The sequence below is a fragment of the Rhinatrema bivittatum genome, chromosome 2, assembly GCF_901001135.1.
Source record: "Rhinatrema bivittatum chromosome 2, aRhiBiv1.1, whole genome shotgun sequence".
Lineage (NCBI taxonomy): Eukaryota > Metazoa > Chordata > Amphibia > Gymnophiona > Rhinatrematidae > Rhinatrema > Rhinatrema bivittatum.
Window position 1 is genome coordinate 370,667,498 of NC_042616.1, and position 24,532 is coordinate 370,692,029.

The 24,532-nt window shown below is 46.3% G+C and overlaps 1 protein-coding gene across 1 annotated transcript in view; it reads left to right on the plus strand.

Annotated features, from left to right (window-relative positions):
* Positions 1-24,532, plus strand: part of GALNT12 (polypeptide N-acetylgalactosaminyltransferase 12) — a 396,917-nt gene that overhangs the window by 259,198 nt on the left and 113,187 nt on the right.

The window sequence follows — 24,532 nt, forward strand, 5'->3', positions numbered from 1 at the left end:
CTGCAGGATGGGCTTCAGAAGGGTCTCTCCCTAAGCTCCATCAAGGTTCAGGTGGCTGCGCTGTCTTGCTACGGTCCCAGGAGGGATGGCAAGACCATTGCCACGCACCCAGATGTTTCTCGCTTCCTGAAAGGAGTCAAGCACATTCGTCCGCCACTGAAGTGGCCAGTGCCCCTGTGGAACCTCAACCGTGTTTTGGATTTCCTCGCAGGATCCACCTTCAGACCCCTTCAGGGCCTGTCTCTCCGTTCGCTAACTTTGAAGATGGTGTTCCTGCTGGCAGTGTGTTCAGCACGCCGCATCTCAGAGCTACAAGCGCTCTCCTGCCGTGATCCCTTTCTCAGACTCACTCCTGAGGCTATCCATCTTCACACGGTTCCCTCCTTTCTACCTAAAGTAGTCTCACAATTTCACCTCAACCAAACCATATCCTTGCCAACCACAGCGGGTTTGAAGAAATCAGAAGAAGGGCGTTTGCTACGCCATCTCGACATCGGCAGATTACTACCCAGATACCTGGAAAGGGCAGAAGCAGTATGAAAGACGGACCATCTGTTCGTCCTTCACAGCGGGAAGAAACAAGGAGAAGCGGCCTCTGGCCCACCATCGCCCGCTGGATCAAAGAAGTTATCAGAGCGGCCTACGTAGAGGCCGGGAAGTCACCGCCTCTGCAGGTCAAGGCTCATTCTACCAGAGCGCAGGCGGCCTCTTGGGCAGAATCTAGGATGCTGTTGCCCGCGGAGATATGTAAGGCGGCGACATGGTCCTCCCTCCACACCTTTTCCAGATTTTACCGTCTGGATGTCCAGGCCAGGGAGGACACAGCATTTGCGAGGGCAGTCCTACGCGGTCCTCAGGCAGTCTCCCGACCGGCTCGGGAGTAGCTTTTGTACATCCCACTTGTTCTGAGTCCATCTGGCTACACGCTAGGAAATGTTGAGATTACTTACCTGATAATCTCCTTTACCTTAGTGTAGACAGATGGACTCAGCATCCCGCCCGGCTGCCGGTATACAGGGGTTTCACCGATTCAAGGTAAGCCTTATCACTTCTTACATGTGTGCGTCCACTCTACCAGGTGTCGACGTCTTCCGGTTGGGAACGCTGGCGGTCTCCAGCTACTATCAATCGGTCAGGGGAATCCTGTTTCACTAATTCATCGATCGGTCAGTACACATATATCCATAACAGCTTTTGCAAGGAAGATTACTGAGTTGCTTCACTTCCTGTGGGGGTATATGTACCCGTGCTGACGTTAGATCCGTCTCCAACTGCTAGCACGAGCACACTATACCCACTTGTTCTGAGTCCATCTGTCTACACTAAGGAAAAGGAGATTATCAGGTAAGTAATCTCAACATTACTTGTCATTGTTTAAATTTAAAAAAAAAAAAGGCAGCAGTTTATTTTGTGAGGAGGGAGCAGGGTTCAATCTCCTGCCCAGCTCCTCAGGGGCTCCCTGCTCAGCTGTTTTCAATTAGGTTCGCGTCTGCTTTCCTGCTCCATGCCGCGGCCACCTTTTTGTTTAGCTTGTGGAGAGTCGGCCTCCTGACTCTACCGCAATGGTGTATGCTCCAGGTGTATTTCGGGGGGTGAAGGGTCCTCTTCTGAACCACCAAATTTTAGACCTCGGGGAAGGGCTTCCCGACGTGTTTCTAAGCCGTTCCCATCCCGGGAACGCGCATCAGCGGTGGCCATTTTGGGTGTTTCTGATGAAGCACTTTCTGCTTCTCCGGGGGCTGGGGTTCCAATTTTACCCCTTGATTTGAGCCCAGTTTGCTCTCGGGGGGGGGGGGGGGTGGCTCGGACCCCTCTCACCTCCCCCACCTCCCCCCTTCCCCCATGAAAAATTTGGCCCGGACCCGTTTTTCCTCGGATTTTGTCCTTTTAATGCATGAATCTTACTTGGCCAGCTTACAGAGGGAGGTGGACCCCCCTCCAATTGTTCCCCCTCCCTCCGAAACCTGCTCTTTTTCCTGTGCCGTCCCCTGATGTTCCAGACCCTCAGGGCCTGGTTAGGGTTCGTGTGGTCCCGGGTGCTCCCCCTCCCCCGGAGGGCCCCCCTCCCAGCCTCCTTTAGACCAAGAGATGTAGGGGACAATGATACCACGGCTCAAGCCCCCCCTCCCCGCTTGAGGGGGGGGGGCTTGAGGGTGACGATCCCCATGTCCTGCGCTTATTTCAGCGGGAGGAACTGGAGCCTCTTATTTCCTTCGTTCTCCAGGAACTGGGAATTGAAGCTCCACCAGATGATTCTGTGGTGGCAGTGATGACACCAAACACGGACCCGGTCCTGGCGGGACTCAGGGCGTTACCGCGTACTTTCCCATTTCATCCAATGCACTGTTTGCTTCTTCTCCGAGAATGGGAGTCCCCAGACATGGGGCTTCGAGTTGGTAGGTCTATGGATAAGCTATATCCGCTCCCTGAGGACTGCTTGGACATGTTAAAGATTCCTAAGGTAGATTCTTCTGTCACCGCGGTGATGAAACGTACCACCATTCCTGTGGTGGGCGCTACAGCATTACAGGATGTGCAGGACCGTAAGCTTGAATTTTATTTGAAACGCATCTTTGAAGTTTTGGCTCTCTGAGTCCGGGCGACTATTTGCAGCAGTCTCATGCAGCGGGCAAGCCTTAGGTGGATGCAACAGTTGCTCAGCACCAAGTACCTCCCGTCTGCAGAGGCTGAGCAAGCTGAACGCTTGGAGGGCGCTATAGCCTATGGTGCAGATGCCCTCTATGACGTGCTTCATGTCCAGGCAAAGGCTATGGTTTCTGCTGTCTCAGCCAGACGTCTTCTCTGGCTACGTAATTGGTCTGCTGATGCTTCTTCAAAAGCTCAGTTGGGCTCTCTTCCTTTCAAGGGCAAGTTGCTTTTTGGTGAGGACCTGGAGCAGCTTATTAAATCCTTGGGTGAGAACAAGGTCCACAAGCTGCCAGAGGACCGTCCCAAACAGTCAAAGTCTTTGTTTCCGACTGGCACTCGCTTTAGGGGAAACCGCCGTTACAGCACCAGGGCTCGTGGCTCCTTAAGAACATAAGAACATAAGAAATTGCCATGCTGGGTCAGACCAAGGGTCCATCAAGCCCAGCATCCTGTTACCAACAGAGGCCAAAAACCAGGCCACAAGAACCTGGCAATTACCCAAACACTAAGAAGAACCCATGCTACTGATGCAATTAATAGCAGTGTCTATTCCCTAAGTATAATTGATAAATAGCCATTAATGGACTTCTCCTCCAAGAACTTATCCAAACCTTTTTTTAACCCAGCTACACTAACTGCACTAACAACCTCCTCTGGCAACAAATTCCAGAGCTTTATTGTGCGTTGAGTGAAAAAGAATTTTCTCCTATTAGTCTTAAATGTGTTACTTGCTAACTTCATGGAATGCCCCTTAGTCCTTCTATTATTCGAAAGTGTAAATAACCAAGTCACATCTACTCGTTCAAGACCTCTCATGATCTTAAAGACCTCTATCATATCCCCCCTTAGCCATCTCTTCTCCAAGCTGAACAGCCCTAGCCTCTTCAGCCTTTCCTCATAGGGGAGCTGTTCCATCCCCTTTATCATTTTGGTTGCCCTTCTCTGTACCTTCTCCATCGCAACTATATCTTTTTTGAGATGCGGCGACCAGAATTGTACACAGTATTCAAGGTGCGGTCTCACCATGGAGCGATACAGAGGCATTATGACATTTTCCGTTCTATTAACCATTCCCTTCTTAATAATTCCTAACATTCTATTTGCTTTTTTGACTGCTGCAGCACACTGAGCCGACAATTTTAAAGTATTATCCACTATAATGCCTAGATCTTTTTCCTGGGTGGTAGCTCCTAATATGGAACCTAACATCGTGTAACTACAGCAATGGTTATTTTTCCCTATATGCAACACCTTGCACTTGTCCACATTAAATTTCATCTGCCATTTGGATGCCCAATCTTCCAGTCTTGCAAGGTCCTCCTGTAATGTATCACAGTCTGCTTGTGATTTAACTACTCTGAATAATTTTGTATCATCCGCAAATTTGATAACCTCACTCGTTGTATTCCTTTCCGGATCATTTATATAAATATATTGAAAAGCACTGGTCCAAATACAGATCCCTGAGGCACTCCACTGTTTACCCTTTTCCACTGAGAAAATTGACCTTTTAATCCTACTCTCTGTTTCCTGTCTTTTAACCAGTTTGCAATCCACGAAAGGACATCGCCTCCTATCCCATGACTTTTTAGTTTTTGTAGAAGCCTCTCATGAGGGACTTTGTCAAACGCCTTCTGAAAATCTAAATACACTACATCTACCGGTTCACCTTTATCCACATGTTTATTAACTCCTTCAAAAAAATGAAGCAGATTTGTTAGGCAAGACTTCCCTTGGGTAAATCCATGTTGACTGTTTCCCATTAAATCATGTCTTTCTATATGCGCTACGATTTTGATCTTGAGAATAGTTTCCACTATTTTTCCCGGCACTGAAGTCAGGCTCACTGGTCTATAGTTACCCAGATCGCCCCTGGAGCCTTTTTTAAATATTGGGGTTACATTGGCCACCCTCCAGTCTTCAGGTACAATGGATGATTTAATGATAGGTTACAAATTTTAACTAATAGATCAGAAATTTCATTTTTTAGTTCCTTCAGAACCCTAGGAAGCATACCATCCGGTCCAGGTGATTTGCTACTCTTTAGTTTGTCAATCTGGCCTACTACATCTTCCAGGTTCACAGTGATTTCGTTCAGTTTGTCTGACTCATCACCCCTGAAAACCATCTCCGGAACTGGTATCTCCCCAACATCCTCATTAGTAAACACGGAGGCAAAGAATTCATTTAGTCTTTCTGCAATGGCCTTATCTTCCCTAAGAGCCCCTTTAACCCCTCTGTCATCTAATGGTCCAACCGACTCCCTCACAGGTTTCTTGCTTTGGATATATTTAAAAAGGTTTTTATTATGAGTTTTTGCCTCTATGGCCAACTTCATTTCAAATTCTCTCTTCGCCTGTCTTATCAATGTTTTACACTTACCTTGATAATGCTTATGTTTATCCTATTTTCTTCAGATGGATCCTTCTTCCAATTTTTGAAGGATGTTTTTTTGGCTAAAATAGCCTCTTTCACCTCATCTTTTAACCATGACTGTAATCGTTTTGCCTTCCTTCAACCTTTCTTAATGTGCGGAATACATAAGGAGTGCGCCTTTAGGATTGTATTTTTAAACAATGTCCAAGCCTGTTGAACACTTTTAACCTTTGCAGCTGCACCATTCAGTTTTTTTCTAACTATTTTCCTCATTTTATCAAAGTTTCCCTTTTTAAAATTGTGTGAGAGCTGCAGATTTACTTATTGTCCCCCTTCCAGTTATTAGTTTAAATTTGATCATGTTATGATCACTGTTGCCACTAAGAATTAAATCTAAAATAGCTCCCTCTCATGTTGGTTCCTGAACCAATTGCACCATGAAGCAATCATTTATTACATCCAGGAACTTTATGTCTCTAGCAAGTCCTGATGTTACATTTACCCAGTCAATATTGGGGTAATTGAAATCTCCCATTGTTATTGCACTGCCAAATTGGTTTGCTTCCCTGATTTCTCTTAGCATTTCATCATCTGTCTGACCATTTTGTCCAGGTGGACGGTAGTATACTCCTATCACTATACTCTTACCCAACACACATGGGATTTCTACCCATATAGATTCTACTGAGCATTTACTCTCTTGTATGATCTTTATCCTGTTGGACTCTATACCCTCCCGGACATAAAGTGCCACACCCCCCACCAAGTTGATCCTCCCTATCCTTCCCAGGGGTGGTGTCTCCAGGTCCCAGTCTTGGTCCCATTCCTTTCGCGACCGTCGAGGCTTCCGGGTTGGCCATCAGCAACACACGACCACTAAGTCAGCTCCCCAGTGAGATTCGGCTGGTCCATTCCTCCGAACGAAACTTAGGTGGGCGTCTTTCTCTGTTTCACGAGGAGTGGGCCAAAATCACATCTGATCTCTGGGTCCTCGAGGTGATAGAACACGGCTACGCATTAGTTTGCCAGGGACCTGCTGGATCTATATATCGTGTCCCCTTGCGGCCGTTCCAAGCGACCTGCGGTCTGTCACACCCTGTTGAGACTTCAGGATTTGGGGGCGATCCTTCCGGTACCAGTCCAAGAACAGGGCGCCGGCTAGTATTCAGTTTACTTCATAGTTCCCAAAAAGGACGATTCCTTTCGCCCCCATCCTGTATCTCAAAAGGGTCAATCGGGCCCTCAAGGTTCCCCGTTTCAAGATGGAAACCCTGCGCGCGGTGATTGCGGCGGTTGTCCCAGCGAGTTCCTCGCTTCCCTCGATCTGACAGAGGCTTATTTTCACATACCGTCGGGAACATCAAAGATTCCTTCGCTTTCAGATCCTAAACCAGCACTTCCAGTTCCGGGCCCTTCCCTTCGGTCTCGCCACCGCTCCCCACACCTTCACCAAGATCATGGTAGTCGTTGCAGCAGCTCTCCGACGAGAAGGGATTTTAGTCCATCCTTATCTAGACGATTGGTTGGTAAGGGGCAAGTCCGCTGCCCTCTGCGCACACGTGATAAAACAGAGTTTTAGCCCTACTCACATCTCTCGGCTGGATAATTATCTACTCCAAAAGCAATCTTCGGCCCTCACAAGAGCTGGAATTCCTTGGTGCTCTTTTCAGCACTCAGGTCAGGAAAGTTTTTCTTTCGGACTCATGGATTCTCAACCTGATCTATCAGTTGAACACTTTTGTCTCTCTACCGCTTCCCACGGCGTGGGATTATCTGCAAGTTTTAGGGACCATGGCTTCCACGATCGATCTCGTCCCCTGGGCAATTGCTCATATGCGTCCTTTACAGAAAGCATTGTTATCCCGTTGGAAACTGATGTCCGAGCAGTACCAAGAGATTCTCCCTCTCTCCGACTCTACCATAGCCAATATACAATGGTGGTTCTCCCCGGCACATCTTCTCAAGGGGATGCCTCTTTTGACTCCCTCTTGTGTCATTGTGACGACAGATGCCAACCTCTCCGGTTGGGGAGCCATCTGCCAATCTCAAATGACTCAAGGTTTCTGGTCCCTGTCCCAGTTTCGGTGGCACATCAATCGTCTAGAAGCCCGAGCGGTTCGCCTGGCTCTCAAATTTTTTCTTCCTCTGATTCGCCACAAAGCAGTCCGGGTGCTATCGGACAATTCCACCACGGTGGCTTACATAAATCGACAGGGGGGGACTTGAAGTCGTCTAATGGTTCTAGAGGCCAGCAAGCTCTTTCTCTGGGCAGAGAGGCACTTGGATCGCCTGGCGACCTCCCACATAGCGGGCAAGGAGAATATTCAAGCCGACTTCCTCAGTCGACAACATCTCGATCCCGGCGAGTGGGAGTTGTCAGACGAAGCGATGGACCTAATCGTGCACAGGTGGGGTCCCCCTCACCTGGACCTCATGGCGACGCTATCCAATGCCAAGGCTCCCCGGTTCTTCAGCTGGTGGAGGGAGCATTGTTCGGAAGGGGTGGATGCCCTGATTCTTCCCTGGCCTTCCGACGTTCTTCTCTATGTGTTTCCACCGTGGCCGTTAGTGGGGAAGGTTCTACGGAGACTAGAACTCCATCGCGGTCCGATCATTCTCGTGGCCCCCGAATGGCCCCGACGGCCGTGGTTCGCGGATCTGGTGAATCTCACTGTGGACGGATCTCTTCGTCTCGGTCACCTGTCCCATCTTCTGCGGCAGGGTCCCATATTTTTCGACCAGGCGGATCACTTCTGTCTAGCGGCATGGCTTTTGAACGGAGACATTTGAGACGAAGAGGATATAAGGATGAAGTTATTGCCACACTCCTCAGGTCTCGCAAACAGTCGACATTACTTACCTACGTCCAGGTCTGGAAGGTTTTTGGAAATGTCTGCGAGGAGTTGGGTGTTTCAGCACATTCGCCTTCGGTTGCGGTTATTCTCACTTTTCTTCAGTGTGGTCTCTCCAAGGGTCTTTCGGTTAGCTCCCTGCAAGTTCAGGTTTCGGCTCTTGGTTCCCTCCTGGGCTCTATCGAAGGTCGGGCAGTCGCCTCTCATCTGGATGTTGTATGTTTTCTCAGGGGCGCTAAGCATCTGAAATCGCCTGTCCAGTCTATTTGTCCTTCGTGGAGTTTAAACTTGGTTCTTCGAGCTCTTTGTTCGGCACCGTTCGAGCCTCTCCGTCGAGCCACTCTCAGAGACTTGACTCTCAAGACTGTCTTCTTAGTCGCTATTTGCTCTGCCAGGAGGGTGTCTGAGCTTCAAGCTCTATCCTGTAGAGACCCTTTCTTGCGTTTTTCGGACTCGGGCGTCTCTCTCAAGACCGTACCTTCTTTCTTACCTAAGGTTGTTTTGTCTTTTCATGTTAACCAGTCCGTGGAACTTCCTGCTTTTTCGCCAGAGGATATCGTGGCGTCTGGTAATAGTGATCTTCGTCATCTCGATGTCAATCGAGTCTTATTGCATTATCTTGAGGTCACTAATGATTTTCAGGTTTCCGATCATCTTTTTATCCTGTGGCGTGGACCCAACGGGGGGAAGCAAGCTTCTAAGGCTATGATCGCTCGTTGGTTGAAGGAGGCGATTTCTTCGGCCTACATTTGCAAGGGCTGACCAGTTCCTGAAGGCCTAAAAGCTCATTCTTTACGTTCTCAAGCGATTTCTTGGGCGGAGTCTCAATTGGTGTCGCCGCAAGAAAAATGTAGCGCAGCTACATGGAAATCTCTTCATACTTTTGCTCGTCACTGAACATGGAGCCTGAACATCGAGCCTGAACGAGGCTCAATGTTCAGGCTCCAGCCTTTCGTTCCTTTGGTCGGCAGGTGCTTCGAGCGGGACTGTCTGGGTCCCACCCTCTGTAGGGAAGCTTTGGGACATCCCATGGTCTGGACTGATCTGGGTACGTACAGGGAAAGGAAAATTAGTTCTTACCTGATAATTTTCGTTCCTGTAGTACCACGGATCAGTCCAGAAACCCGCCCGTTCTTCTTCTGGCCGCTCGAATTTTCTTCCTTTTATTTTTTATTTTTTTCCTTCTTATAGGACTCTCTCTTGTTTGATCCCTGCATCATCTTCCTGGAATTTACTAATAGGCACCGGAAGCATCGTTACGATGATCGGGGGTAGATATACAAGAGCGTTTAGTTACACAGTTCATTCAATTGTTCTGTTATTTTGTTGGTTTAAATTAAATTACTAGTTATCCTGTTACTTGCTTGATCTTGTATTTTCTGCTTTGGCAATGGTTATACTGAGGGTTCCAGGGTGGGTTCCGTCCTTATATGGGCTGCCCTTAGAACTTTGGTCTGTCTCCACCTGCTTAACCCATGGTCTGGACTTGATCCGTGGTACTACAAGAACGAAAATTATCAGGTAAGAACTAATTTTCCTATCTGTACTGTAACCAAATATAGACTTCACTGTGTTTTGTCCCCTGGATTTTCAAAGATCTTAGTATTGACATATTTATTTATTTATTATTTAAGGCTTTTTCTATACCGGAGTTCAGGTAACAGGGTTACTAATCACTTCGGTTTACATTTCAAACAACTTACAGATGACATGAACTATGTCTTACAGAGAACAAGGTACAAGCAACTTGGAAAAAAACAATAAATAAAACAGGGTAGCAACAGTGTAAAGTGGTAGTAACATAATAAGTACATAATCAACTATATATTGGCTTAAAGTATATAACAGGGTAGATTTAAGTGAAAGGGGGAGGTTATATGGCCTAGTGCCAGCTGGAGAGGGGGAAGGCAGGGAGGATAGGATTAAGGCTTAATAAAAGGTAAAGAGTGCTAAGGGGATGCCTTGAGTGAGAGCAGTCCATGTGAGCTGCAGAGGTTGGGTAATGTTAAGAAAAGGCCTGACTGAATAACCAGGTCTTGAGTCTTTTTTTGATCGAGATGGGGCAATGATCGAGCCTGAAGTCTGGAGGGAGCGAGTTCCATTGTTTGGGACCAGCTGTAGAGAGAGCTCTTTTTCGTAATGTTGTTTTGATGTGTGGAGCCATAAGGGTGCCTATCTATGCTATTCTCTGAGGGCGGGAGGAGACGTGAGGTTGTAGAGGAATTCTGAGGTCCAGGGGGGTGATGTTATGTATGGCTTTGTGGATGATTGTTAATGTTTTGTAGAGGATTTTGGATTTTATTGGGAGCCAATGGATGTTCTTTAAGATGGGAGTAATATGATCTCTTCTTTTAGATTTTGTGAGAATCCTTGCTGTTGAATTTTGAAGCATCTGGAGAGGTTTTAATGAGTTGTCTGGAAGTCCGAGTAAGAGAGAGTTACAATAATCGATTTTTGAAAGTATGATTGATTGTAAAACAGACCTGAAATCGTGGAAATGGAGGAGGGGTCTTAACCTTTTTAAGACCTGGAGTTTAAAGTAGCATTCTTTTACAGTGTTGTTAATGAAACCTCTGTAATTTAGTTGGTTGTCCATGATTACCCCAAGGTTTCTGACCCGGGGGGGGATAAAGCTGGAAGCGTTGATAGAAGTGAATTATTTACCGTGAAGTTGCGTCTTGTGAGATTAGCAGGAACTCGGTCTTGTCTGTGTTTAGGATCAGGTTGAGTTTCGAAAGAAGATTATTAATGGAGCGAAGGCAGGAATTCCAAAAGACGAGGGTCTTGTGCAGTGAGTCGGAAATAGGTAAGAGGATTTGGACGTCATCTGCATAAACGTAATGGGTTAGCTTTAGATTGGACAAGAGCTGACATAGAGGTAACAGGTAGATGTTAAATAAAGTAGGGGATAGTGATGAGCCTTGAGGAACTCCCCGGGATGACATAAAAGGTGTGGATTCAATGCTATTGATCTTGACTTTATAGTATCTGTTCTGGAGGAATGATTTGAACCAGCTTAAAGCTGTATTTTTTATGCCTATCTCGGTTAATCGTTGTATAAGGATCTCGTGGTTCACTGTGTCGAATGCAGCCGTTAAGTCAAGTAGAATGATCAGACAAGGTTGTTTGTTTTCTAGGTTCAGTAGGATGTTATCTGACAGTGATAGAAGAAGAGATTCTGTGTTTCGAGCTTTACGGAATCCCTGTTGCACTGGGGAGAGGATGTTATTGTTGTCCAGGTACTCGGCGAGTTGTTTATTGACAATTCTTTCCAGAATTTTGGCAATGATTGGGAGATTCGCGATCGGGCGAAAGTTTGCTGGATTGTCGGTGGAGAGATTGGGTTTTTTTAATAAGGGTTTTAAAATGGCGAGTTTGAGGGGGTCCGGGACTAGGCCCTGAGATAGGGAGGCGTTAATGATCTGAGAGATAGGCTTAGCGACATCTTTAGCAGATGCTATGAGGAGATTGGAAGGAATCGCATCTAGAGGATGTGAAGCTGGTTTGAGTTTTTTTAGTACATTTTCTATCTCTAAGGTGGAGGTAAGGTTGAAATCTTCCATGCTGGCCGTCTGGAGTGCGGATGTATCGGGTTGTTGAGTGGGTATCGAGTGGAACGGAGTCGATATGATGTTTAGCTGGGGTGAGGCAAGAGCTTTATTGTTTAATAGCGGAGCCAGTAGATTTGATATTTTGTTCTCGAAATATGTGGCTAGTTCAAAAGCTTTGTTAGCTGCTTTGTCATCTGGAATGGTTGGGGCAGGTGGTTTAGTGAGCGAAGAAACTAGAGAGAAAAGGGCTTTTGGGACAATATCCATATTTAAGGTATCCAGCAAATTTGCCATTTGTCATAGTCTGTTTCTTTCTAGAATAGATACCATAGATGGACAGTTTTTCAGGGATATTTCTATCTCTAGTATAAGCAAATCTTATAAATGTTGTTAAGAGGGCAACATTGATAATAAAGAGGATAGCAATGATCTTTGAAAGTTTGGTGGGCATAGATGAATGTCTGAAAACACATGTCATTTTGTCATTGTTTTTTAAAATTTTGCCATACATAATCAAGCAGCAGATCTCAGTTAACATAGAGCACCCACTTATAGGCTCATAGAACACGTGATAGTGGGTAACCTCTTTGCAGAAAATTGTCACACAGACTTTTGAATTCGTTTGTAATCTTCAATTTGAGAACAGTTTTCTAATCCTTAAAAATAGCAATATAGGCAAATTATTGCACAGAAAATGATACACATTAGAACAGTCTAAAATAGAATTTCTCTATGTTTTTCTTCCAATACAGAGTATTGGAAGAAAATTTTGGTTTTCTATAAGTTCGCCTTATTTCTACTCACATGTTTGATGGATTTTCTAACTTTAGTTGTCTGTAAACCGACGCGATATGTACTAGTACATGAACATCGGTATATAAAAGCCTTTAAATAAATAAATAGTCAGCTATTCTCCACTAGAAGCTCCATAAACTATAAGATCAAGAAATGGTATATTCAAATAACTATATTCAAGAGTAAATCGAATCTTCTCATGTCTGGAATTTATCCAAAGATGAAATAAATGTAAATCCTTAATGGTCCTCATTGAAACAAAAAAACACGTCATCAGGTATCTTCTCTAAAACTTTGATATTTTCCAAAAAAGGAGATTGATATACCTATGTTTTGTTTTTTTCAAATGATGCCATAAATAAATTTGCTAATGCTGGTTCAATACTGACCCATATCTGTACCAGACCTTTGTTTATAAATGCCTTGGAAAACAACATTTTCTTTTAACACCAAGGATGATAATTGAACCAAAAATTCAGTGGGTATTGAAAAAAGACATGTTCGTGTTTGTAATGTCTCTTCAATTATCTGTATAGCTTGATCTTGTGGTATGCTATTGTTTAATGAAGAAATATCTATAGTTGCCATACACTCCTCAAAATTTTCAGATTGTTCATTAAGCTTCTAAAGTGAGAAATAGCTTTGATATGTGATGGTATCTGAGAAACAAAAGGTCTTAAAAATGTATCCACATAAATCATCAGTAGCTCAAATATTATTAGTCTAGCAATGATTCATTATTAACATTATTAACATTATTAACATAACACTTTGAAAAACAGATACAGATCACAATAATTATTTACGATACTCTAGTTTTCATCCAATCAGATTAAAGGACGGGTTACCTATCTCCCAATTTCTTCGCCTACGGCGTATATGCTCTACTGATGCAGAGTTTCTTATTCAGGCTTCAGAGTTATTTGACAAATTCATCCAAAGAGGTTATCCAAGATCAGTATTAAAAAGAGCCTCCAAAAGGGCATTGTTTGCAAACAGAGAGTTGCTGTTACAGTATCAACAACGACCTTTTTCCCAGCAATTGACATGTACTTTGAGATATTCTGCCCAAATCCATTCGGTAATAAATGTGGCAGGTGTTAGCCTTACACGAAGTGTTTCAGACAGGTCCAAGATTTGCTTTTTTCAGAGGGCAGAATCTACGTGACTCTACCTTTGTCTCGGTGACAGAAGTTCCGGAAAATGGGGGTCATCGTCCATGTGGACATTGTGAGATGTGCGCCCTCTCTTGGACTGGTGAACAGTGGCGGGTTCCACATTTGAACATGACAGTAAAGCTTAGGTCTTCGACAACATGTGAGTCTGAGGGTGTCATATATGTCATCCAATGCCCGTGCGGCTTGATTTATGTGGGGAGAACGAAGAGACGAGTTCGAACCAGACTCATAGAGCACAGAAGTTGCCTAAAAATGTCAAAAATGGCGGCCCCACTAGTACAGCATTTTGTACAACATAAACATGTCTTTTCTGAACTCTGTTGGTTGATTGTGGAAAAAATATATGTCCGAGCTGTAGGGGGGGAGATATTCAATTTCCCGCATCTGATTTGGTTTGACTTAACTATAAGTTTTGCCACGAATGAGGATTTATAAGTGGACTTAGAAATACCAACGTGTACAGATACGTGGAGAATTGGAGCTGATCAGTTGATATTGATGCAAAGTATGACGTGACAGAAGACTAGCCTCCGGAGTAAGTATAGAGAAAGTAGGACCTGATTGAAGACTGAGGTTAGCCCGCTGTGTGTCTGGGCAATTTTGTTCGAAAGCACGACGTGATGGAAAACTAGCAATCAGAATAAGTGTAGAGAAAATAAGACCTGATTGAAGACTGGGCAACTTTTTCTGAAGCAGGACGTGATGGAAAACTAGAAACCGGAATAAGTGTAGAGGAAACAAGACCTGTTTGAAGACTGAGGTTAATCTATCTCGCGTCGGGGTAATTAGATGACATCACTTCCGGTTTCGCGCTAAGACACGACGTGATAAAGAACTAAGGTAAAGGAAGTTAAGATCCTACCCGACCTGATTGGAGACAGTGTTTGACTCATTTGGGCACATTCTTGTGGGAGGAACTTCCGTTTTCAGCACTTGAAAAGCCATTCAGTTGAGAGCTATGTTTCAAAGAAAGGCGAGTCCAAGTCGGGACCGCATCTACATTATTGGATGGATACAGCTATTGGAGATTAACATATTGGTTGTCTGATGATTGCCCTGGGAGTGTCACGGAATAAGAATGGAAACCTTTTCCCCTGAAGCAGGACCTTAAGAGTGGGGGTCCGAAACGCGATCGTGTTGGGCTGTGCAGATGAGTATCACTGCTGAATCACTTAGTATTGGGATTGAAAAAAAGTGACATTTTCCTAGCGTGTAGCCAGATGGACTCAGAACAAGTGGGTATAGTGTGCTCGTGCTAGCAGTTGGAGACGGATCTGACGTCAGCACGGGTACATATACCCCCACAGGAAGTGAAGCAACTCAGTAATTTCCGTCTCCAAAGCAGTTTGGAGTGCCTGCACGCTCACTGAGCGTGTTTTCCAATACTACTTTCCGGCCCGTATTAGACCTCAAGTCAGTCAACCGATTCTTGAGGGTCCCGAGGTTTCGCATGGAAACTCTGCGCTCAGTCAAGACCGCAGTACAGCCAGGAGAGTTCCTCACGGCCTTAGACTTGTCAGAAGCCTACCTGCATATCCCGATCCATCAGGATCATCAGCGTTACCTACGCTTCAAGGTTCTGGGACGACACTTCCAATTCCGGGCTTTGCCCTTCGGGTTAGCCACAGCGCTGCGGACCTTCACCAAGGTGATCGTAGTGGTAGCAGCGGCGCTCAGACGGGAAGGAATCCTTGTCCATCCCTACCTAGACGATTGGCTGATCAGGGCGAAATCCCGAGAGGAGAGCCATCGGGCAACCAACAGATTGATCTCCCTGCTGGAAAGCCTGGGATGGGTAGTCAACCTAAACAAGAGCTGCCTACAGCCTTCCCAATCACTGGAATACCTGGGAGTCCAGTTCGACACCCAGGCAGACAAAGTCAGCCTCACCACCAAGAGAAGGTTAAAACTCCAGACGCGTCTACGGTCCTTGATGGGAGCCAGCCGGCCTATAGCTTGGGATTATCTGCAGGTTCTCAGTCTCATGGCATCCACCTTGGAACTGGTACCCTGGGCGCGGGCCCATATGAGACCACTACAACGCTCCCTTCTCTCTCGATGGAGCCCACGCTTCCGGAATTACTCCGTGCATCTACCTCTACCAGCCAGAGTGCGGACCCAGCTACGGTGGTGGTTGCAGTCCGACCACACGAGCAGGGGGTCGAAGATGTCCTCTGCTTACCACAGATGCCAGCCTGAGCGGATGGGGAGCACACTGCGAAGAGCTCACCGCCCAAGGGTGGTGGAACAGAGAAAAGTCGGGGTGGAACATCAACCGTCTAGAGGCACGGGCAGTCCGGTTAGCCTGCCTGCGATTTGCTCACAGACTGCGGAACAGAGCAGTCAGAGTGATGTCCGACAACGCCACCACGGTGGCATACATCAATCGACAGGGTGGAACCAGAAGCCAACAGGTGTCCCTAGAGATAGCCCCGCTGATGGCTTGGGCAGAGGCGAATCTCCAGGACACCTCCGCCGTCCACATTGCCGGAAGGGGCAACACCGCGGCAGACTTCCTCAGCAGGGAAAGCCTAAATCCGGGAGAATGGCAGCTGTCCCCCACAGCGTTCCAGATGATCGTGGATCAGTGGGGGACTCCAGACATGGACCTACTAGCGGACAGGTCCAATGCTCAAGTACCCAGATACTTCAGCTGCAAGCGAGATCCGTTCTCTCACGGGATCGACGCCCTGGTTCAGCCATGGCCTCCCGGGACCCTGCTATACGCCTTTCCTCCGTGGCCCCTGCTGGGCGCCCTTATATACAAAATTCAGAGGCACAGGGGCCTAGTTCTTCTAGTGGCACCAGACTGGCCAAGAAGACCCTGGTATGTGGACATAAGAAGACTACTGACAGGGGAGCCTCTTCCCCTGCCTCCGCTCAGGGACCTGCTGCATCAAGGTCCCATCCTCCACGAGGATCCAGCTCAATTCTCTCTTACGGTCTGGCCATTGAGAGGGCTAGACTGAAGAAAAGAGGTTACTCGGAGCCGGTGATAGATACACTCCTCCGAGCGCGCAAGTTTTCCACATCCCTCACCTACATAAGGATCTGGAGAGTATTTGAAGCCTGGTGCGACACTCATGGCACCAATCCACATGCGACTACTATCCCTATTGTTCTGGATTTCCTGCAGGATGGGCTTCAGAAGGGTCTCTCCCTAAGCTCCATCAAGGTTCAGGTGGCTGCGCCGTCTTGCTACAGTCCCAGGAGGGATGGCAAGACCATTGCCACGCACCCAGATGTTTCTCGCTTCCTGAAAGGAGTCAAGCACATTCGTCCGCCACTGAAGTGGCCAGTGCCCCTGTGGAACCTCAACCTTGTTTTGGATTTCCTCGCAGGATGCACCTTCAGACCCCTTCGGGGCCTGTCTCTCCGTTCGCTAATTTTGAAGATGGTGTTCCTGCTGGCAGTGTGTTCAGCACGCCGCATCTCAGAGCTACAAGCGCTGTCCTGCCGTGATCCCTTTCTCAGAATCACTCCTGAGGCTATCCATCTTCGCACGGTTCCCTCCTTTCTACCTAAAGTAGTCTCACAATTTCACCTCAACCAAACCATATCCTTGCCAACCATGGCAGGTTTGAAGAAATCAGAAGAAGGGCGTTTGCTACGCCATCTCGACATCGGCAGATTACTGCCCAGATACCTGGAAATGACAGAAGCAGTACGAAAGACGGACCATCTGTTCGTCCTTCAGAGCGGGAAGAAACAAGGAGAAGCGGCCTCACGGCCCACCATCGCCCGCTGGATCAAAGAAGTTATCAGAGTGGCCTACGTAGAGGTCAAGGCTCATTCTACCAGAGCGCAGGCGGCCTCTTGGGCAGAATCTAGGATGCTGTCGCCCGCGGAGATATGTAAGGCGGTGACATGGTCCTCCCTCCACACCTTTTCCAGATTTTACCGTCTGGATGTGCAGGCCAGGGAGGACACAGCATTTGCGAGGGCAGTCCTACGCGGTCCTCAGGCAGCCTCCCGCCCGGCTCAGGAGTAGCTTTTGTACATCCCACTTGTTCTGAGTCCATCTGGCTACACGCTAGGAAATGTTGAGATTACTTACCTGATAATCTCCTTTTCCTTAGTGTAGACAGATGGACTCAGCATCCCGCCTGGCTGCCGGTATACAGGGGTTTCACCGATTCAAGGTAAGCCTTATCACTTCTTACATGAGTGCGTCCACTCTACCAGGTGTCGACGTCTTCCGGTTGGGAACGCTGGCGGTCTCCAGCTACTATCAATCGGTCAGGGGAATCCTGTTTCACTAATTCATCGATCGGTCAGTACACATATATCCATAACAGCTTTTGCAAGGAAGATTACTGAGTTGCTTCACTTCCTGTGGGGGTATATGTACCCGTGCTGACGTCAGATCCGTCTCCAACTGCTAGCACGAGCACACTATACCCACTTGTTCTGAGTCCATCTGTCTACAGTAAGGAAAAGGAGATTATCAGGTAAGTAATCTCAACAATAGTGGTCAACTTACTATTTGCTGAAGAAGCATTAAATAGAGCTCAAACACAGAACTACAAAATCCCAGTATCTATCATTGCACTTACTGAGGGGGAAAAAGCATAATGTGCAGACTATCCCAGAGCAGTAGATAGTAAATCATGAAGACATTGTGAGGACTGCAGAAGGTTTGTGTGCAGAGAGCATTACCTCTGCACTCAGGCAGGCCAAGCCACTTCAGTGGGTTATCCACTTCTACCAGCAGATGGAGACGGAGTAAAACCGAATCGCTGGTGTCACTGACATATAGCCCTGCCCCAACATCAGCCAGCCAGTATTCTCCATCTCCAGCAGGTGGTGGACATGCTTATAGTAAAAAAAAAACAAAAAAAAAAAGCTGTCAAAGGACAAGGGAGAGTTCGGCAGTAAAGGCTTGTGCCCTCTCCCCCTATAGCCGGTGATCCATTCGTGCTCTCAACCAGAGGACCTGAACTCAGTTAAAGGGGAGAAACAAAAAGAGTAAAGTAATTTTAGTTCCCCTCTCTTTTTCCTTACCGGGTCTTCTTCCCTTGGTGTTTGTGGAGGTGGCTCGGGCTCAGCAGGTTGAACAGCCTTTGGCTATGCCCCCTCTTCAGGCTCAGTTCTGTCAGCCATGTTGTAAGCCATGTGGTAGGTGTGTGCGTGCATTCTCGCATTGTAACGGTATAGTATCGTAGGTTCGCACATGTGCATGTAAGGCTGCAGCCTATATTTGTGTATATATTTGCACATGTGGGTATCTGTGCACGTATGATCGTGGCACTGTTGGTGGGCGTGCAGGAAGCCACCTAGTGTATAATGCAGGTTGGCTATGGTACCAGAGGCAAAAAGGTCTAAGCACTTTGCTATCTGGAAGGCTTGCCATATAAGAGCAATCTAGCCATTGCTTTCTCTATGCCTATGTCAGTGCACAGTGGATGTGTCCCCTCCCCCTTTGTTCCTGATGCCAGAGCCATCTCTGACAGAAGGGCCAGAGAGTGTCAGGTTTAGGCATATGGGTCCTGGTTTGGATTTATCTTCTTTTTTCTGACTGGAATTTTTCCAGGGCCTACACCTTCACCTTCACTGGGTGCCTGCAGGGGCACCCAGTGAAGGTGAAGCAACTTACTATGAAAAGTTTACATACTCAGTGGTCCCACTCGTCAGCCTCATAAGGATGCGAGTTCTGGGACTGGAGCATCTCTATCTTCACAATGGTGTGAGGGCTCACCTACTGGTTCAAGAGATAGGTGGGCGTCTATCCCTCTTTTACAAGAGGTGGGTCCAGATTACAATGGACCAGTGGGTCCTGGAAGTGATGAGCGACAGCTATGCTCTGAAATTTAGCTAGATTCCTCCAGATGCCTTTATGATTTCTCCATGCAACCCTTTACTGAAGAGAGTGGCATTGGAAGCTGTGAAGAAGGCTGTTAGATTTGAAAGCCGTAATTCCTGTTCCCAGATCGCAAGATAATATGGGGCGCTATTCCATTTATTTTGTCATTCCCAAGAAAGAGGAGGGGGTCTTTTCACCCCATTCTGGATCTCAAAGGAGTCAATTGACATTTGTGTGCTTCTTATTTCTGAATGGAAACTGTAAGCTCCACGATAATGGCAGTACAACCAGGGGAATTTCTCACATCTCTCAACCTTCTGGAGGCATTTCTACATATTACCATTCACCAGGAACATTGTTTCCTGCACTTTGCTATTCTGGGACATTATCAATTTCAGGCCTTGCCTTTTGGACTGGCTACTGCACCCAGGACCTTCTCCAAGGATATGGTGGTGGTAGCAGCATCTTTATATAAGAAGGGCATTCTAGTCTATTCCTATCTGGACGACTGGTTGATTTGGGCCAGAAGTGCAGAAGAGTCTCTTGGCTTCTCGCAAGGTGCTCACCTTGCTTCAGAAATTAGGCTGGTTGGGGAACTTGGCCAAGAGCAGTTTATAGCCATCTCAGATGCTATAGTATCTTGGTGTGCAATTCCATATGGAGCAGCGCATAGTTTCTGCCAGAGAGTCACATTCAGAAATTAATTTCTCAAGTTCAAGCCCTCAGAAAGAATATTCACCTGATATGGTCTTATCTGCAAGTCCTGGGGTTGATGGCAGGCACATTGAACGCTGTCCCCTGGGCGAGGGCACATGAGGCCCCTTCAGCACACATTGCTCTTCTGGTGGAATCCACAGTCACAGGAGTACACGGTGAAACTCCTTTTGCCATTGGAGGTGCAGTGGTTACAAGTGGATCATCTCAGGAAAGGAGTTTCCTTAGAGACACTAGACTGGTTGGTGCTCACAACAGATGCAAGCCTTTTGGGTTGGAGGGGGGCTCACTATCAAGGGTTGATGGCACAAGGTCGCTGGAGTACCAGGGAGTGACAGTGGACCATCAATTGGTTAGAAGTGCTGCAGTTCATCTGGCATGCTTGCGGTTCACCTAGCGACTGGAAGCTCGATCAGTGAGGATAATGTCAGACAATGCCACAAATGTGGCCTACATCAATCATCAAGGTGGAACCAGAAGCCAATATGTGTCTGTGGAGGTAGATGCACTCATGGTATGGGCAGAATAACGTCTCCAGGACATATCAGTCTCCCACGTTGCTGGGAAGGACAATGAATGGGCTGACTTCCTCAGCAGGCAGGCCTTGGACCCAGGAGAGTGGGAGATAGCAGAAAAAGCTTTTCAACTCATAGTGGTGCGCTGGGGTTGTGGATATCTGGATTTCCTGGCAACCTCCAGCAACACAAAGGTACCACAGTTCTTATGTCACAGAAGGGATCAGAGTATGCTAGGTATCCATGCTCTCATTCAGTCTGGCTGCAGATCAGGATGTTGTATGCCTTCCTGCCATGGCTGTTGATAGGCAGGGTCAGTCAGAAGATTGAGAGTCAGACCAAAACTGTACTTCTGGTGGCTCCGGATTGGCCCCAGAGGCCGTAATATGCTGATCTTCAGAGACAACTGGTTGTCAGTCCTCTCAGATTACCACTCAGGAAGAATCTGTTGCATTAGGGGCCCATACTGCATGATGATCCAGGTCAATTTTGTCTTAAGGTTTGGCCCTTGAGCGAGCTCGGTTGCTGAAGCATGGTGGTTGTTCTGTGGTAATTTCCACTTTGCTCTGGGCAAGGAAACTTTCTTCATCTCTAGCTTATGTCAGAGTTTGGAGAGTGTTCGAGGTCTGGTATGAAGAACGAGGTTCTCATCCTTTCAAAGTTGAAATCCCACTGATTCTGGAAATTTTACAGGAAGGTTTGTCCGTTAACACTCTGAAGGTGTGCCATTGTCTTCCCATCCAGATGTGTCCAGATTTTTGAAGGGAGTTAAACATCTACATCCTCCCTTGCGGCTACAGGTGCCTCTTTGGGACCTTATAGAAACATAGAAACATAGCAATGACGGCAGAAGAAGACCGAATGGCCCATCCAGTCTGCCCAGCAAGCCTCACACATTTTTTCTCTCATTCTTATCTGTTTCTCTTAGCTCCTTGTTCTATTCCCCTTCCACCCCCACCATTAATGTAGAGAGCAGTGATGGAGCTGCATCCAAGTGAAATATCTAGCTTGATTAGTTAGGGGTAGTAGGGGCAGTAACCGCCGCGATAAGCAAGCTACACCCATGCTTATTTGTTTTACTTAGACTATGTTGTACAGCCCTTGTTGGTTTTTTTTTCTTCTCCCCTGCCGTTGAAGCAGAGAGCCATGCTGGATATGCATTGAAAGCGAAGTATCAGGCACATTTGGTTTGGGGTAGTAACCGCCGTAACAAGCCAGCTACTCCTCGCTTTGTGATTGCGAATCCTTTTTTTCTTCACCCCTGTTGTTGAAGCTATGCAGGATATGCGTGAAGCATCAGTTTTTTGTTTTTGTTTTTGTTTTTTTGTTTTTTGGTTTTTTTTTCCCCTGCCGTTGAAGCAGAGAGCTATGCTGGAAATGCGTGATGTATCAGTCTTTCTCCCATGCCGATGAAGCAGAGAACCATGCTGGATATGCATGGAAAGTGAAGTATCAGGCACATTTGGTTTGGGGTAGTAACCGCCGTAACAAGCCAGCTACTCCCCGCTTTTTGAGTGCGAACCATTTTTCTTCTCCCTTGCCGTTGTAGCAGAGAGCACTGCTGGATGTGTGAAGTATCAGTTATTCTTCTCCCCTGTCATTGAAGCAGAGAGCTATGCTGTATATGCATTGAAAGTGAAGTATCAGGCATATTTGGTTTGGGGTAGTAATCTGGTCTTGAATTTTTTGACGGGTTCTACTTTTCAGCCACTGCGTGTCTTTTGTGGTTGAACATCTTAAAAACAGTTTTTCTTATAGCGATCTGTTCGGCAAAACGGGTCTCAAGCTCTTTCTTGCAGAGAGCCATGATTCTGAGGGTGGTACAGTTTAGAACGATACCGTCTTTTTTTGCCAAAAGTTGTTTCGGAGTTTCATTTGAATCAGACTATTTCCCTGCCCAGGCTGGAGAGTGATAAAAATGACGTGATTATCATCTGTTGCGTGCCTTAGACGTCAGGTGGCATCTGATGCGATACTTGAAGATTACTAATTATTTCAGGAAGTCCGATTGTGTGTTTGTGCTCTATGGTTGTGGTAAACAAGGTGAACTGGCAATGTGGGAAACTATAGCCCATTGGTATTCACATAGGCGGCCGTGATTACTTTTATCCAATGTCCCATTGCCTACATAAGTTAGGGCACATTCCACTAGGGCTCTGGTGATAATGTGGGCGGAGCTTCGGTTGTTGTCTCCTGTCAACATTTGCTGAGCAGCAAAGCGGTCCTCCTTATACAAGCATTACCGCTTGGATGTTCATGCCCAGGAAGACTCGGCCTTCGCACATGCAGTGTGGAAGGGGTCACTTTGGTATGTCCCATTGGTGTGGATTGGCCTGCCTGAGTGCAGAGGAAGGAGAAATTACCTCTTACCTGATAATTTCTTTTCTTCTAAGGAAGGCAAGCAAATCCACTACCTGCCCTGGGCTGCCTACTTGCTGTTACTTCGTTCCTTATATATTGTGTGTTATTTCTTTCTATTCAATAAAGGACTAATAAGTGACATAATCAACCCTCTTAAGTTTAGTGAATGTTAATTCTTTTGGCTGAGCTCAGTGTTCCCTATTGGTTGGAAGCATGTGTGATTGATTTTTAATAGTCATGTTCACGTATAATCAGTTTCTCCACAGTTTGGCTTTTCCAGAGAATACTGATGGGCTGATGTCTGGGCAATGATGTCAGCAAGTCAGCTTTACTCCATCTTCATCTGCTGGTAGGCATGCATAACCCACTGGTGTGGATTGACCTGCCTTCCTTAGACGAAAGGAAATTATTGAGTAAGTAGTAATTTTTCCATAAAGCTGTGATCTCTGTGTTCAGTGAAAAAATTTGTTGATGAATGTATCTTCTTACTTAATAATTTCTATCTGAATTGCTGAAAAAATATGCCTGAGGAAAAAAGTGTTTTTCTAAAATAAGTGTTTTATGGGAAATATGTTTTTTAAACTAAATAGTGTAATGTTAACACGTTTTTCTAGAATTACTTTGCATCATTTACTGGGTATTTAAGTGGGAGTCCTAAAGGACCCCAGAATTGCACCAGTGTCTGTTTATAGGGTCTGAATGTCCCCAAAGAGTATTAATGGTTGGTTTTCATGACAGGTGCTGAGGGTTAAGGGAGCAAGCAAACTGGCTAGCTCAGCTACTTCTCCTAGCATCCAGCCCCAGCAATCAATAGCAGAAAACGTTCTGAAGGGAGTGCCTTGCTGTTCATCCCTACTATTACATGATATCGCAGCTCAGAGGCTATGCAAGATGGCACAGAAGCAGAACGCAGAAGTGCGAGAGATGCACTGCACAGGATGGAGCCATTATCTCCTGCAATAAGAACATAAGACTTGCCATACTGGCTCAGCCCAAAGGTCCATCAAGTCCTGTTTCCAATAATGACCAATCCAGGTCACAAGTACCTGCAAGGTATAGATAGATTCCAAGCTGCTTATCCCAAGAATAGGCAGCTGATTTTTTTAACTCTGCCTTAATAAAGGTTAATGGACTTTTCCTCCAGGAACTTGTCCAAACCTTTTTTAATTGCAGCTATACTAATAACTTTCACCAAATCCTCTGGCACCAAATTCCAGTGTAATTATGCATTGAGTAAAAAAATATATTTTTCTTTAGTTTTAAATTTATTACCTAGTAACTTCATTGTGTCCCTCGGTCTTTGTACTTTTCAAAAGAGTAAACAACTGAGTAACATTTGCGTGTTCCTTTCCACTCGTTATTTTATAAACCTCTATCATATCTCCCCTCAGCTGTCTCTTCTCCAGGCTGAATACTTCTAACTTCTTTAGCCTTTCTTCATAGGGGAATTGTTCCATTCCCTTTATCATTTTGGTCACCCTGTTTTGTACCTCTTCTTCAGGCTATCTTGCTGCCGCCTCCCATTGTCTCACCATTCTTTCCTTCCACTAATGATCCTGATACTATCTCCTGAGTCCTGCTGCTGCAGTGGCAGTCACCTCCCATAGTCCTATTCTACCGCTGTCTTCTGCAGGTGGTTGAATTTTGTTAGGCACTACTGCTGTTCTGTTTGCCAGTCTGAGGACTCAGAGACTTCAAAGAGGTCAGGGGTTGCTGCCTTTACCCTAGGTGAGACTTG